This window comes from Amblyomma americanum, chromosome 5 (assembly GCF_052857255.1).
Source record: "Amblyomma americanum isolate KBUSLIRL-KWMA chromosome 5, ASM5285725v1, whole genome shotgun sequence".
NCBI classification, from domain to species: domain Eukaryota; kingdom Metazoa; phylum Arthropoda; class Arachnida; order Ixodida; family Ixodidae; genus Amblyomma; species Amblyomma americanum.
In genome coordinates, this window is record NC_135501.1 from 42,402,396 (window position 1) to 42,418,108 (window position 15,713).

The 15,713-nt window shown below is 45.3% G+C and overlaps 1 pseudogene; it reads left to right on the forward strand.

Annotated features, from left to right (window-relative positions):
• The first annotated feature begins 352 nt into the window (after positions 1 to 352).
• On the forward strand, positions 353 to 10,339 carry LOC144133800 (uncharacterized; annotated as a pseudogene).
• Positions 10,340 to 15,713: the final 5,374 nt, after the last annotated feature.

Consider the following 15,713-nt stretch of genomic DNA (forward strand, 5'->3'; position numbering starts at 1 on the left):
GCGAAACCTGCCGCGGAGGCGGTTTGGTCTGCCGCGCAGAGGATGGGTCGAGGAGCCATTTTCGGCGGCTTGCCGCGTGCCGCGAACCAGTGAAGGTACGGACACACTGCCGGCAAAGCACGCGAGGCACGCCGCCTGTGGCAAGAACGCCGCGCGGCAGAGGCCACATTTATTGTGCGCGCGGCGGCCGCCGCGGAGTCACGTGACAGCGCTGATCTCGCCTTGTCTCGAACTGCGTGAGCATAGGCGCGATTTCGCGGTTTTCGCGCGCTTTTTCCTTGCTCGGTAAACAGACCACCTACCAGCTCCTCCTCCCTCGTCATCTACCGCGCTGATTGTGTTGACTTCTGTAATGGCAGGTGCAGACGACGATGTTCTGACGACGATGAGCGTTTTGGTCATTGTGTGTTCTCTGCTGTTGCGACGGCGGCGCGCGCAAAAAGCACGCAGACGAAGGTTTTGGGTGCACCCCTGCTGGCGCTACTGAGACGTTGAAGGGCAAGCGAATGCTTTCCTTCCCCGGCTGCGCGCCCGAGATTAAGGCTTCTTCCGCAAGTGAGTGATTACATCCTTTTTAAACGCGTAGTGTGCCGTGTGTGTGACGTGATAGTGATGTTGTCTTTTATTTTTGATTATAGCTTCCTTCGGATGCCGCCGAGCTCGTTCGACGCACTGCTCCACCTAGTTCGGCCTGTGATTGAGCGGCAGGACACTCCTTTCAGGCGGTCGATATCTGTACACGATCGACTTGCAATGACAGTAAGGTAAGCCCGAAAGTCCGTGACCCGGTACTGTCCCGTCACAATGCCTGATCAGCAGTCCCTCGGAAAATATTGTATGAAACATACCGCATGAGCACTGTGAAGCACCTCACCCCCCCCCCACTCCTCCTCATTTATCCTTTGAGACGTATGTGATGAGAATACGCTTTTCAGATTTCTCGCAAACGGCGACACAATGAGAAGTTTGTCGTTCAACTTCCTGACAGGACGATCAACGGCTGGAATGATCGAAAGGGAATCTTGTGCTGCATTATGGGAAATACTTCAGCCAATCTATGTAAGATTTCCACAAACAGCACAAGAATGGAAAAAAAGTAAGTGTACTGCAGCCCATTTTGTTACTGCGGAGAGGGTTTATAGTGTTGACAAGCGTCCAGCTTGCCTTTCTTTACCTCATTTGTTATGCTACTGACTTTGCCAATGCCCCCTTCGTACCGACGTTTCAAATGTGTTGAACTCCTGCATCTCATAACGCATAAGACAACTAAATGTTGTCTTATGCATTACTGCGCTATTGTTTTGTCACAGTCTCATATTATATTGCCTCCCGATCACTCTTTCAGATTGCCACAGACATGCTTGTCGAGTGGAAGTTTCCCAACTGCATTGGATGTATTGATGGAAAGTATGTGAGCATTGAATGTCCCGCAAATTCAGGGTCACGAAATTTGAATTACAAGAAGTCATTCAGCATAGTCCTCATGGCAACATGCGATGCACATTATAGGTATGGTGCAATCATGGCAAAACAAAAGTTTTGTTAAACTACTCGTTAATGGTGCATTTTTCTTGTGAATCATGAAAACAGTGTATTATATTCATTGAAAGAGAGTGCTATTGTATGCACTGAAAGAAAAGAGGACAGTTCAGTGGTGTAAGTTACATGACGAATTAAGGAGCATAGCGTATGATTGCAATGGTTTGCTCATGCAGGTTGACAGTAAACATATTTTGTTCTGCACAAATAGCAGCAGATGTTAAAATGGTAATCTCTGAATTGTGATTGTGTGTGGCATGTACATTTAGTCAAACTATAATGCAGCACAGAAATGACTTTACGAGACTTGAATGCAATAGTGACTTCAGAAGGAGCAAGGAGAAAGTCATGTGCTACATCAGATGCTAAATGGCTACACTGAAACTTCTTGCTTTATTTCAGATTTGTTTACGTGGTCGTTGGCCACTACGGGGGAGAAAGCGATGGAGGAGTTTTGTTAAGAACGAAGTTGATGCACATATTGGGCGAGCGCAGACTTGGGATCCCCCCAGCAGCAACAGTGGCCTCAGCGGGACTGATACCATACTTGATGATGGGCGACGAGGTTTTTCCATTGAAGCCCTACCTCGTGCGGCCTTATCCTCGACGTGGCAAGTTGCTTCAATTACTTTTAACGCTGACATCTTCCTCTGATTGCCGAGATGAAATATCAATGCAGCTGTACTGTGTTTGCTGCAATTTTAAGGCCCTGACCTTTTGTTTTTTCTAGCTCTTCATGCCTACAGGGTCAGCCAGTATAGCAAGTACATGAAGAGGGCAGTGTTTAATTAACGGCTGAGTCGTGCAAGGAGGCTCATAGAAAACAGTTTTGGTATCCTGGCCAGAATGTGGCCAAAACTGAAGAGACCCTTCCGAGCGTCAGAAGAAACCACTGAGAACATTGTAAGGGCATGTGTGGCGCTCCACAATTTTCTAATGTGGGATTCGGTGTTTTCAAGGACAACGTACAACCCTCCTAGATTTGTTGACCATGAAGACTGGGAGGGAAATGTCACAAATGGGTCATGCAGGAACGATAGTAATGCCCTTCCTGGGTGGACAGACCAAGGGTACCACTCTGCTCGGTAATGATTATTTCCATGACGGCATGAAATCAATAATAGTTTGCATTTCCTGCTTTATTTACATTAAAGAAATTGAAGCTCCTCAATAACAAACAGCGAAAACTTCAAAACATTTGATTTAACTTTATCATATAACACATGACATAAGATATTGTTCATTATGTTTGCGTTAAGAATTGTAGCAGTGCAAATTACTTGAGTACATTATGTTTTTAACAAAGTCAGTGGGTACAGCTAACTACGAGGAGTAAAACACGCCCATTAGAACTGTGACCTCAGTCAGACCGGCAGAATAAGCTGAAGGAAAAGGTTGAACATCTCGTGCATTTCTGTGTTACAGGGCTGCATTGGAAATAAGGGAAAGGCTGGCATCCTACTTCATGAGTGACGGCCAGGTGCCATGGCAGGAAACTGTCGTGACCCGTGCAGGACGGCAGGTAATTTCCGATAACAGGCAACTACTTGTCAGCATGCACAAATATTATCATGAGAAAAGAAAGCCAAAATTACTTGCTTTCATAAAAAAATATTGTCGATTGCTTGCACTTTACATTTCACTTATTCATACGGCTCCATTTCGGCTTCATACAGTAGCTTGTGGATTTCGAATGTTACCTCACATCTTTTTTTTTGTGTGGTAGCATCCTCAGCTAAGCAACTATCCAGTTTGCTGCCTCTGGACTATCATCTTTTGGTGCAGGCATTTCATTTTTTTTAGTTCTAACAGCGTAGCTGAGCAGCTCCCCAAGACATCTTTCACCGCATCGTCGAAGCTGTCACACTGCCTTCTTTTGGTCGTGCATATAAATATATCCACACAATGTTTTCTTGCAATCACTGATTATCATAGAAATACTGCAGGAAATGTGAACCATGCCAGTACCAAGAGGAAGGTCTATTGAATGCTCGCCTTTTGCCTGACCTGCAGCAGAGGCCACATCATTAGACTCAAGAAATGCATTGTAAATGTATGTCTGCCTCCAATAAAAGAAAGTGCGCACAGATTTCTTACCCTGAATCTGGGGCAGCGGCTCCTGCTTGTGAAGTCGACAACCTGCCTCAAAAAAAAATTTTGTTATGATGTCATATTCCGACACAAGAAAGTGAACACCAACTTACCCTGAAGAGCCAGCAGCAGATGCCGCACCTTCTGATGTGCTGGGGATCATATAGCAAAAATAAAAATGCCGAAATTTATGCCGTGAAAAAAACATGTCTACTTGCAATGCTATGAAAAGGAGCAAGACACATCACACTCATCTAGTACCCGAAAGCTTTGTTTCACACCTTGTTGCAGTTTTTGGACGTGCAGTCATTAAGTAGAACACTTAAGTTTTTCCCCGTACATTGAAATGCAGTGATGAGTGTGTGATTCACTTGAAACTGCAGACCAGCGGCGAGTCATGACAGCAACTAAGCCAAGATCTGTATGCACATAAAGCTAATTAATTTCTATGGGAGTGCAGCATAACAGCGCATAATAGAGTGGACGCACTCTTAAACGTGAAAGGCTGGTGAAAAGGGTGTATTGATATGGAACCTGTCATGCACCACAGCTAGAAAAACTAAAATCACCACTCACCTCAAATCGTCCTCATTGGTAAAGTCATTAGGGTTGTCAGATTACCTGCATTATATAAAGACATTGGATGTTGCTACTATTGGTGGATAATGACACCACAATTAGTACAGCTTACATTTCTTAAAAAAGCGCAGCAGCCGGGCTTCATATACAGTTGCACAAGTGAATGGAATGACAATGCTGCACATAAACTGTTTCACTGCAGTAACCGTTGTGGTAAGCAAACAATGAGGTGCACACCTGGCCACCGGTCTCGGACTGGAAGGGCTGTTTGATGACAGTGGGGATGTCAGAATGGAGCTGCACAAAAGCACAGATGCATAACAAGTTAAATCACTTGAAGCTTTACAAACTGAAGTTACACTTATGGAAACAAGACAACGTATATGTCCTCTTCTGGGGGCACATTTGATGAAGACCTGAAATGTAAAATTTGAGGTGTTTAGATGCAAAGCCTGCAGATTTCTTGCCAGGAAAAAGGTAATGTGAAATTACCTATAGCGAAGCTATCAGTGCAGCTGAAGAGAAAATAAATTCTTAAAAACACAGACGCTTGGGCAGTCAAAGCAGGTAAAAAGCGGCTTAAAAAAGAATGGTAGGACAGTTCACAGTAGTGAAGTTATCAATGTCAAGCTTGAGTTGGCGCAGATGGCTACGCAACTAAGTTGCCTTTTTTTTACCTTTCGGCATAATGTGGTGTGTTGCTCAGCATGCCATCCACGATGTCAAAAAGTGTCCACTTAGTGTGGATCTTTCCGGCCTCTCCTCCGGCGCCACTTTTCCGGTTCCCCTCCGACGCCGACACAATTTTCAGCCAACGATCCTTCACGATTTTAAATTTTTCGGCTGCTTGCGGTCCCACAGAAATGCCACTGTTTATCACCAAGAAAGGTTGAGAAATGAAAAGATGAGCAACTTGTTTGAGTGCTCAAGCGGCGCTGTACGATGCGCGCAGCCCGATACGCCATGCGAACCGCTCAGGCAAAATCACCACGCCCATAGGAAACCGATATTCCACATCATTTGCTCCGTAGCACACCGCTAGAGCACTCTAAACAAGTGTCCTCACTCCCGCACATTCCTGCCGACGTGAACATTCGGTGGAAACTCAGATAAAGAATGAAAACTACCCACCAGTCAGATCGAATGTTCTGCCGATGATCGCCCACCGGTTCATTTTGCTGTCCTTATCTTTGTACTCCGGGTGAGTTTTGTCGTACAAAAAAGGGGAACACGCGAACAGTCTCCAGAAATTGTTCCATCATGTTCTCCCGGCTGAAATTCATTTTGCCACGTGGATGTACACGAGAAGAAAGCACTAGCGCTGTTTGCCGCGGCTGGCTCGGAGCGCTCGGTTGTCGATCGTGGCTCTGCCGCCACCGCTGGAAGTTAACTTAGACAGTAGCCAACAGGTGGCGCTACGAGAAAGCCCGGACGTTTCTCATTGGTTCGCGGCACGCGGCAAGCTGCCGAAAATGGCTCCTCGACCAATCTTCTGCGCGGCAGACCAAACCGCCTCCGCGGCAGGTTTCGCGGCACACGGCGCGCCGCCGGAGGCGTGCCACGCGCGTCTTGCTGCCAGTTTGTTCGTACCTTGAGAAACGTTCGGGCTAGTGTCCCTGTACATTCTCCCGCAGGGAGCAGAGTTGCGCGACTTTTTTCCTCGCGCCGCTCTTGACGCCATTCGCCAAGCGGCCGTCACGTGATTCAGGTGACGACGTTTGTTCCATTTTGAAGTGGAGGAGCCGACTTTCCAGGCGCTACGCCGGTTCCTCGCCAGCCCCAGTACCCTCTCGGCTGCCATTGTGATCGGACGCGTCCAGTGCGGTGTGTTCCCGCATTTTCCGTGCGCTACAGTTGTATATATTTTGATAGTGTGCAGTGACGGCAGCCTCCAACTATGATGGGGTGCAGTGCGCCAAACTGCAAGAACCGTACCGAAAGCGGCAAAGCTTTTTACCCAGTGCCGTCCGGACGGTCAGTCGTACGTCAGCGACTGCGCCGGCTTTTGCGTATGGGACGGGTGAAAGCAGCCCCGAAAGGAACTCGAATATGCGAGGTAAGTTCCAATATGCGAGGTATCTCCATTTTTCGTGCAACGCTACAAGTTCCAAATGAAAATGTGAACAAAGGTTTTGTTCCTAACCTGATTGTACGTGACAGCATTTCTCATGTGCAGCCGCTGCCAGCCTGTCTGCTTATTCTGCTGCTACCTCCAGCATTTTGCAGAAATGATTTGTTTTGTGAAATAAACAATGTTTGACAAGCAAACTGTATGTGAAATTTTGTTCTAGTCCCAGTATACTACACAGAAGTGGGAGGCCAGTCTCTCTGCATGAGAACAAGCGTTGCCTAGGCTATTTAACTATTTTATTTGTTAAGAATACCCTTAAGGTTCCACTGACAAGGATGTTAACACTGAAGGAGAGGCGAACAAAAATAGCATGAAATACTTGAAAGCAAAATTGGATATTCAGATAATTATTTTTCCTTGAGTAAAATCATGGAGAAGTCCAAAACAAAGATATTTCAGAATGCAGTGAAGGTACATAAAATTCAAGTACGTCAAGAGAAAACGCAATAGTGTTTAGGGAAAAACGAGCAAATAACAGCACCTGAAAGAGATACATCACTTTTTGAGATCCTTGGAAACTCGTATACCACAATTCAGCTGCAGTGACTTAAGGCAGGCTTCTCTAATTGGATATTAAAGAAGTACGGCACGTGATGTGTTTGGCTTGAAATGATGACCATGGCATAGGAAAAATGCAGTGGAGGGCTAGAAGTTAGGGCAACAAATGATACGTATATTTTGTGATATATAAGCGCGCGAGTTTGCGATATCTGTGGCTTTGGCTGGTTAGATTTACTTGCGTGCAAAAAAGCATTGCTTTAGACTGCCCGCATTCACATCGTATGCAGCGTGGTTTCACAAGCTTCGTGCAACATAATGTATTTCAATGTGGTTCTGCAGGGAGATGCATTACCGCACTTCTCTTCATCGCACAACTCACGAGGGTTTTTCATTTCCAAGCATTTCTGCGCCATTAATGTCCGTACTGCGAGATATTGCTGTCATTCCGCGATCTTTCTGTCATGCTGTATGATATTTTCGGCAAATCAGATTATTTTTCGAAGTTTTTTTTCAACGAAATATGATGGGATTAGCATCGATCCCTGAGCTCTGAGACAGTAAAAGGAAAAAAGGATGCCCGCAATCCAGCGCCGTTTGTAAGCTTTAAAAAAAAAGCGAGCTGTTCTACAACGCCAGCCCAGTCATGATCCCAGCGCCTGTGCGCTCGAGGAGCTGCTTTCCCGCACAGCTTGGAACAAAATGGCGGACCTTCGCGCAACTCTGCTCCCTGCGGGAGCATATACAGGAACACTAGTTCGGGCTTTCTGCTAGCGCCACCTCTTGGCTACTGCCGAAGTTAACTTCCAGCGGCGGCGGCACAACCACGATCGACGACCGAGCGCTCCGACCCAGCCGCGACAAACAGCGCTAGTGCTTTCTTCTCGTGTACATCCACGTGGCAGAATGAATTTCAGCCGGGAGAACATGATGGAACAATTTCTGGAGACTGTTCGCGTGTTCCCCTTTTTTGTACGACAAAACTCACCCGGAGTACAAAGATAAGGACAGCAAAATGAACCGGTGGGCGATCATCGGCAGAACATTCGATCTGACTGGTGAGTAGTTTTCATTCTTTATCTGAGTTTCCACCGAATGTTCACGTCGGCAGGAATGTGCGGGGGTGAGGACACTTGTTTACAGTGCTCTAGCGGTGTGCTGCGGAGCAAATGATGAGGAATCTCGGTTTCCTAGGGGCATGGTGATTTTGCTTGAGCGGTTCGCATGTCATATCAGGCTGCGCGCTTCGTACAGCGCCGCTTGAGCACTCAAACAAGTTGCTCATCTTTTCATTTTTCAACCTTTCTTGGTGATAAACAGTGGCATTTCTGTAGGACCGCAAACAGCCGCAAAATTTAAAAACGTGAAGGATCGTTGGCTTAAAATTGTGTCGGCGTCGGAGGGGAACCGGAAAAGTGGCGCCGGAGGAGAGGCCGGAAAGATCCACACTAAGTGGACACTTTTTGACATCGTGGATGGCATGCTGAGGAGCACACCACATTAGGCCGAAAGGTAAAAAAAAGGCAACTTAGTTGCGTAGCCATCTGCGCCAACTCAAGCCTGGCATTGATAACTTCACTACTGTCACCTGTCCTACCATTCTTTTTTAAGCCGCTTTCTTCGTGTTTAATACCTTTTTACCTGCTATGACTGCCCAAGCGTCTGTGTTTTTAAGAATTTATTTTCTCTTCATCTGCGCTGATACCTTCGCTATTGGTATTTTCACATTACCTTTTTCCTGGCAAGAAATTTGCAGGCTTTGCATTAAAACACCTCAAATTTTACATTTCAGGTACCAGAAGAGGACATGTATGTTAAGTCTTGTTTCCATAAGTCTAACTTCAGTTTATAAAGCTTCAAGTTCTTTAACTTCTTATGCATCTGTGCTTTTGTGCAGCTCCATTCTGACATCTCCAATGTCATCCAACAGCCCTTCCAGTCCGAGACTGGTGGCCAGGTGTGCACCTCATTGTTTGCTTACCATAACGGTTACTGCAGTGAAACACTTTATGTACAGCATTGTCATTTCATTCACCTGTGAAGCTGTATATCAAGCCCGGCTGCTGCCCCTTTTAAAGAAAGGTAAGGTGTACTTATTGTGGTGTCATTATCCACCAATAGTAGCAACATCCTATGTCTATATAATGCAGGTACTCTGACAGCCGCAATGACTTTACCGATGAGAAAGATTTGAGGTGGGTGATGATTTTCAGCTTTCCTAGCTGTGGTGCATCACAGGTTCCATATCAATACACCCTTTTCACCACCTTTCACGTTTAAGAGTGCGTCCACTCAATTATGCGCTGTTATGCTGCACTCCCATAGAAATGGATTAGTTTTATGTGCATACAGATGTTGGCTTAGTTGCTGTCATGACTCACCGCTGGTCTGCAGTTTCAAGTGAATCACACACCTCAACACTGCATTGCAATGTATGGGGAAAAACATAAGTGTTCTATTTAATGACTGCACGTCTAAAAACTGCAACAAGGTGTGAAACCAAGCTTTCGGGTACTAGATGAGTGTGATGTGTCTTGCTCCTTTTCATAGCATTGCAAGTAGACAACATGTTTTTAGCACGGCATAAATGGCAGCATTTTTATTTTTTCTATATGATCCCCAGCACATCAGAAGGTGCGGCATCTGCTGCTGGCTCTTCAGGGTAAGTTGGTGTTCACTTTCTTGTGTCGGAATATGACATCATAACAAAATTTTTTTTTGAGGCAGGTTGTCGACTTCACAAGCAGGAGCCGCTGCCCCAGATTCAGGGTAAGAAATCTGTGCGCACTTTCTTTTATTGGAGGCAGACATAATTTTCCAGTGCATTTCTTGAGTCTAATAATGTGGCCTGTCCTGCAGGTCTGCCAAAAGGCGAGCATCTAATGGACCTTCCTCTCGGTACGTGCATGGTTCACATTTCCTGCAGTATTTGAATGATAATCAGTGATTTCAAGAAAAAATTGTGCGGATATATTTATATGCAGGACCAAAAGAAGGCAGTCTGACACCTTCGACGATGCCGTGAAAGATGTCTTGGGGAGCTGCTCAGCTACGCTGTTAGAACTGAAAAAAATGAAATGCCTGCACCGAAAGATGACAGTCAAGAGGCAGCAAACTGGATAGCTGCTAAGGTGAGGATGCTACCACACAAAAAAAGATGTGAGGTGACACTCCAAATCCACAAGCTGCTGTATGAAGACGAAATGGAGCAGTATGAGTAAATGAAATGTAAAGTTTAAGCAATCGATAATATTTTTCTATGAAAGCAAGCAATTTCAGCTTTCTTTTGACATGATAGTGTTTGTTCATTTCTGACAAGTAGTTGCCTATAATCGGAAATTACCTGCCGTCCTGCACGGGTCACGACAGTTTCCTGCCATGGCACCTGGCCGTCACTCATGAAGTAGGATGCCAGCCTTTCCCTTATTTCCAATGCAGCCCTGTAACACAGAAATGCACGAGATGTTCAACCTTTTCCTTCAGCTTATTCTGCCGGTCTGACTGAGGTCACAGTTCTAATGGGCGTGTTTTACTCCTCGTAGTTAGCTGTACCCACTGACTTTGTTAAAAACATGCAGTACTCATGTAATTTGCACTGCTACAATTCTTAACGCAAACTCTAATGAACAATATCTTATGTCATGTGTTATATGATCAAGTTAAATCAAATGTTTTGAAGTTTTCGCTGTTTGTTATTGAGGAGCTTCAATTTCTTTAATGTAAATAAAGCAGGAAATGCAAACTATTATTGATTTCATGCCGTCATGGAAATAATCATTACCGAGCAGAGTGGTACCCTTGGTCTCTCCACCCAGGACGGGCATTACTATCGTTCCTCCATGCCCCATTTGTGACATTTCCCTCCCAGTCTTCATGGTCAACAAATCCAGGAGGGTTGTACGTTGTCCTTGAAAACACCGAATCTTTCATTAGAAAATTGCAGAGCGCCACACATGCCCTTACAATGTTCTCAGTGGTTTCTTCTGACGCTCGAAATGGTCTCTTCAGTATTCGCCACCTTCTGGCCAGGATACCAAAACTGTTTTCTATGAGCCTCCTTGCATGACTCAGCCGGTAATTAAACACTGCCCTCTTCAAGTACTCGCTGTACATGCTGACCCTGTAGGCATGAAGAGCTAGAAAAAACAAAGGTCAGGGCATTAAAATTGAAGCAAACATGTACATACTTAGATGAAGGATGCAATGGCACTAATTGCAAATCATTGAATTAACTGGCAGCTGTGCGCACTCGCTGAATAAAACTTGAAAAGAAAAAAACTTCCTACATCTTATGTCCTCTGGGTGCCTGTTTCCGGTGCGGCCAATTTGAAATGCTACATAAACTGATATTATAAGGGTTTTTTATTCATTTTTTGCATGGTTAAGTTGTGCTAAAGAAGTGCTACATAGGGCCCCCATTGGCTGCATTGCACAACTTGTGATTTTCAGTATATTATCCAGTCAGTAAAACAGGTTAAATAGTGCTCATGCATTTGCTTGCAAACATTCAACTAAACCATATATGTCAACATTACATTTTATTACTGCATCATGTTATTGCTTTCACACAAAATGCTACATAACATGTAAATTATCAGTAATAAAAGTATTTTAATACACTCATATTACACTGCATACACGAAATTTAGTCCTCTGAACCATTTCTTTTTCCATGCAGAAACTAAACCTTTACTTGTAAGTCTTGCTATATACATGCATGCAGGCTAGACTGCATTTGTAAATTTTTTGTTGAAATTGTTTGACCATTTTTACCGTACGCATGCATTGCACGAAACTGTATCTGCTATGGCAAACAGTGGCAGTAGTAACACACTACAGCTGCATTGATATTTCATCTCGGCAATCAGAGGAAGATGTCAGCGTTAAAAGTAATTGAAGCAACTTGCCACGTCGAGGATAACGCCGCATGAGGTAAGGCTTCAATGGAAAGGCCTCGTCGCCCACCATCAAGTATGGTACCAGTCCCGCTGAGCCCACTGTTGCAGCTGGGGGATCCCAAATCTGCTCTCGCCCAATATGTGCATCAACTTCGTTCTTAACAAAACTCCTCCGTCGCTTTCTCCCCCGTAGTGGCCAACGACCACGTAAACAATCTGAAATAAAGCAAGAAGTTTCAGTGTAGCCCATTTAGCATCTGATGTAGCACATGACTTTCTCCTTGCTCCTTCTGAAGTCACTACTGCGTTCAAGTCCCGTAAAGTCATTTCTGTGCTGCATTATAGTTTGACTAAATGTACATGCCACACAAAGTCACAATTCAGAGATTACCATTTTAACATCTGCTGCTATTTGTGCAGAACCAAATATGTTTACTGTCAACCTGCATGAGAAAACCATTGCAATCATGCACCTTTCTACGCTATGCTCCTTAATTCGTCATGTAACTTACACCACTGTGAACTGTCATCTTTTCTTTCAGTGCATACAATAGCACTCTCTTTCAATGAATATAATACACTGTTTTCATGATTCACAAGAAAAATGCACCATTAACGACTAGTTTAACAAAAGTTTTGTTTTGCCATGAATGCACCATACCTATAATGTGGATCGCACGTTGCCATGAGGTTTGTGCTGAATGACTTCTTTTAATTCAAGTTTCATGACCCTGAATTTGCAGGACATTCAATGCTCACATGCTTTCCATCAATACATCCAAAGCAGTTGGGAAACTTCCACTCGACAAGCATGTCTGTGGCAATCTGAAAGAGTGATCGGGAGGCAATATAATATGAGAGTGTGAAAAAACATTAGCGTAGTAATGCATATGGCAACCTTTAGTTGTCTTATGCGTTATGAGACGCAGTAGTTCAACACATTTGAAAAGTCGGTACGCAGGGGGCATTGGGAAAGTCAGTAGCATAGCAAATGAGGTAAAGAAAGTCAAGCTGGACGCTTGTCACTACAAACCCTCTCCGCAGTAACAAAACGGGCTGCAGTGCACTTACTTTTTCCATTCTTCTGCTGTTTGTTGAAATTTTACACAGATTGGCTGAAGTATTTCCCATAATGCAGCACAAGTTTCCCTTACGACCATTCCAGCCGTTGATCGTCCTGTCAGGATTTTGAACGACAAACTTCTCATTGTGTCGCCGTTTGCGAGAAATCTGAAAAGCGAATTCTGATCACATACGTCTCAAAGGATAAATGAGGAGGAGGGGGTGAGTTGCATCACAGTGCTCATGCGGTATGTTTTACACAATATTTTCCGAAAGACTGCTAATCAGGCACTGTGACGGGACAGTACCGGGTCACGGACTCTCGGACTTACCTTACTGTCATGGCAAGTCGATCGTGTGCGGATATCGACCGCCTGAACGGAGTGTCCTGCCGCTCAATCACAGGCCGAACTAGGTAGAGCAGTGTGTCGAACGAGCTCGGCGGCATCCGAAGGAAGCTATAAACAAGAGTCAGACAACATCACTATCAGGTCACACACACGGCACACTACGCGTTTAAAAAGGTTGTAATCACTCACTCTCGGAAGAAGCCTTAATCTCGGGCGCGCAGCCGGGGAAGCAAAGCATTCGCTTGCCCTTCAACGTCTCGGTAGCGCCAGCAGGGGTGCACCCAAAACCTTCGTCTGCTTGCCTTTTGCGCGCGCCGCCGTCGCAAGAGCAGAGAACACACAATGACCAAAACGCTCATCGTCGTCAGAACATCGTCGTCAGCACCTGCCATTGCAGAAGTCAACGCGATCAGCGCGGTAGATGACGAGGGACGAGGAGCTGGTATGTGGTCTGTTTACCAAGCAAGGAAAAAACGCGCGAGGACCGCGAAATCGCGCCTATGCTCGCGCAGTTCGAGACAAGGCGAGATGAGCGCTGTTACGTGACTCTGTGCCGGCCGCCGCGCGCACAACCAATGTGGCCTCTCTGCCGCGCGGCGTTCTTGCCACCGGCGGCGTGCCGCGCGTGCTTTGCCGCCAGTGTGTTCGTACCTTTAAGCGCACCAGGAAAGCATGCGAGGCGCACACAACGACAACGTGGTGCCGCTTGGTCTTAGGCAGCATTCCCACGGCGGCAGAATGCGAATCCCCTCGCATTCCACGATGGGCCCCTTTTTTTCTTTTTTTTGGCATTCTCGATGGCACCGAAGCGTCGCGGTTCCCCGCCATCTGACATTCCTGCGGCGAGCCAGTGGATCAGTGGTCCCGCCAATTAGCGTAAAAACAACTTTTCATCCTTCGAGAGGCGACGCGCGGGTGCGGCAGGGAAAGGGAAAGCATCAAGCAATAAGGGCGATAACACCCCCCCCCCCCCCCCTGGAGAGAGGGTGTTCAGAATGTGTTCTGTGTGTTGCTTTTTCTTTTTAGCCAAGCCCGGGGCTCGAAGTTGGGTCCAACCTTCAGGGGGTGTGGCTACCTCCATTGGTTATCGAAGCTTAGGGCGGGCCTCGAAATATGACCGCCCTAACTTCTTGGTTTGCAAAAGGTTTAAAATTGCATGTAAGATCATTGGAGAACAGTCCTGTCTAGTTGAGCTAGAGGCTGCGTGCAGTGGCATGTAATTCTACAACCCTAGACTCTAACCTCGCGTCGATGAGTGAGAGCTTGCAGAGAGTGTTTCTCTGTGTGAGAATTGTCTTTGTCAGTTACAGTTTGACTGTCTGTGTGACTCAACTTGTAATGCAGTTTGCCAATGTACGTCCTGTAAAAATGTTATCTCTGTCTCCCTCATCTGGCATCAATCATCATCTGCTCCTTCAACACCGTCTAATTCACGTTTGGAAAGGTCCTGTGCCCCTCCAAAGAAACGGAAAGAACCATCTTGAGTTTACTATTAGTTTACGTCAGTTTTTTTTCTCCTGCTAAAGTTACAGTTAATGAAGGCATTCTAATATCTCACTGCCAGATATACCTAAAATCAAAATTACACCTGAAAGTATACCTAAGCTTATTGCCTGACTGAAAACGTCAAGTTCTGCCCGTTGCGATAAAATCAATAGAAAATTAGTAAAAATACCATTTCATCATTTAGCCAGATACTACACCTAATTTTTAAGCAATCATTAGATATTAGGGTTGTGCCTGACGGCTGGAAAAAAAGCTCATATTGTACACATATTTAAAGAGGATGACCGCATGTGCCCTAACAATTATCGTCCCATTTCTCTCACTAGTATACCGTCTAAACTACTTGAGCACACTATTTATTCCAATCTAATGACCACCTAGAACCTAAGAAGTTTTTCTATCTGAATCAACACGGCTTCCGGAGGCAGTTATCATGCGAGACACAGCTCGCAGAGTTCACCCACGACATCCTACTGTGTCTGGATGACCTTGCCCAGATCGACACCATCTTTCTAGACTTTTAAAAAGCATTTAGTCATGTTTCCCACAATCATCTTCGTTTTAAATTGTCATCGCTCGACCATTCCACAAACCTTGCTCTCTTAGCTAGAACACTTTCTTAAAGGAGGTGGGCAGTTCACTTCTGTTAATAGCTGTCGCTCAGCCCTTACCAACGTAACGTCCGGCGTAACTCAAGGCTCAGGATTATCACCTCTCCTATTTCTCATCTACATCGATGACCTGCCGATCAATATCAAATTAACGCTACCTTTATTTGCAGATGACTGCGTTATTTATAGATCCCATCCACAGCGATAGAGGCATAACCGCTCTCCAACAGGATCTAACCTCAATACCAACGTTGTGTGACAAATGGCACATGCCTCTTAAATTAAGCAAATGCCAATCCATATCAAATCTGTCACCGTAACCAGAACGTCATCTATAAACACCTAGGAGTACGTATTACGTGATCTCTACCATGGACGACACATATATTGTAACTAGCACATCAACTTATAAATACGTAGGAGTACATATTACGACATCGCTATCTTG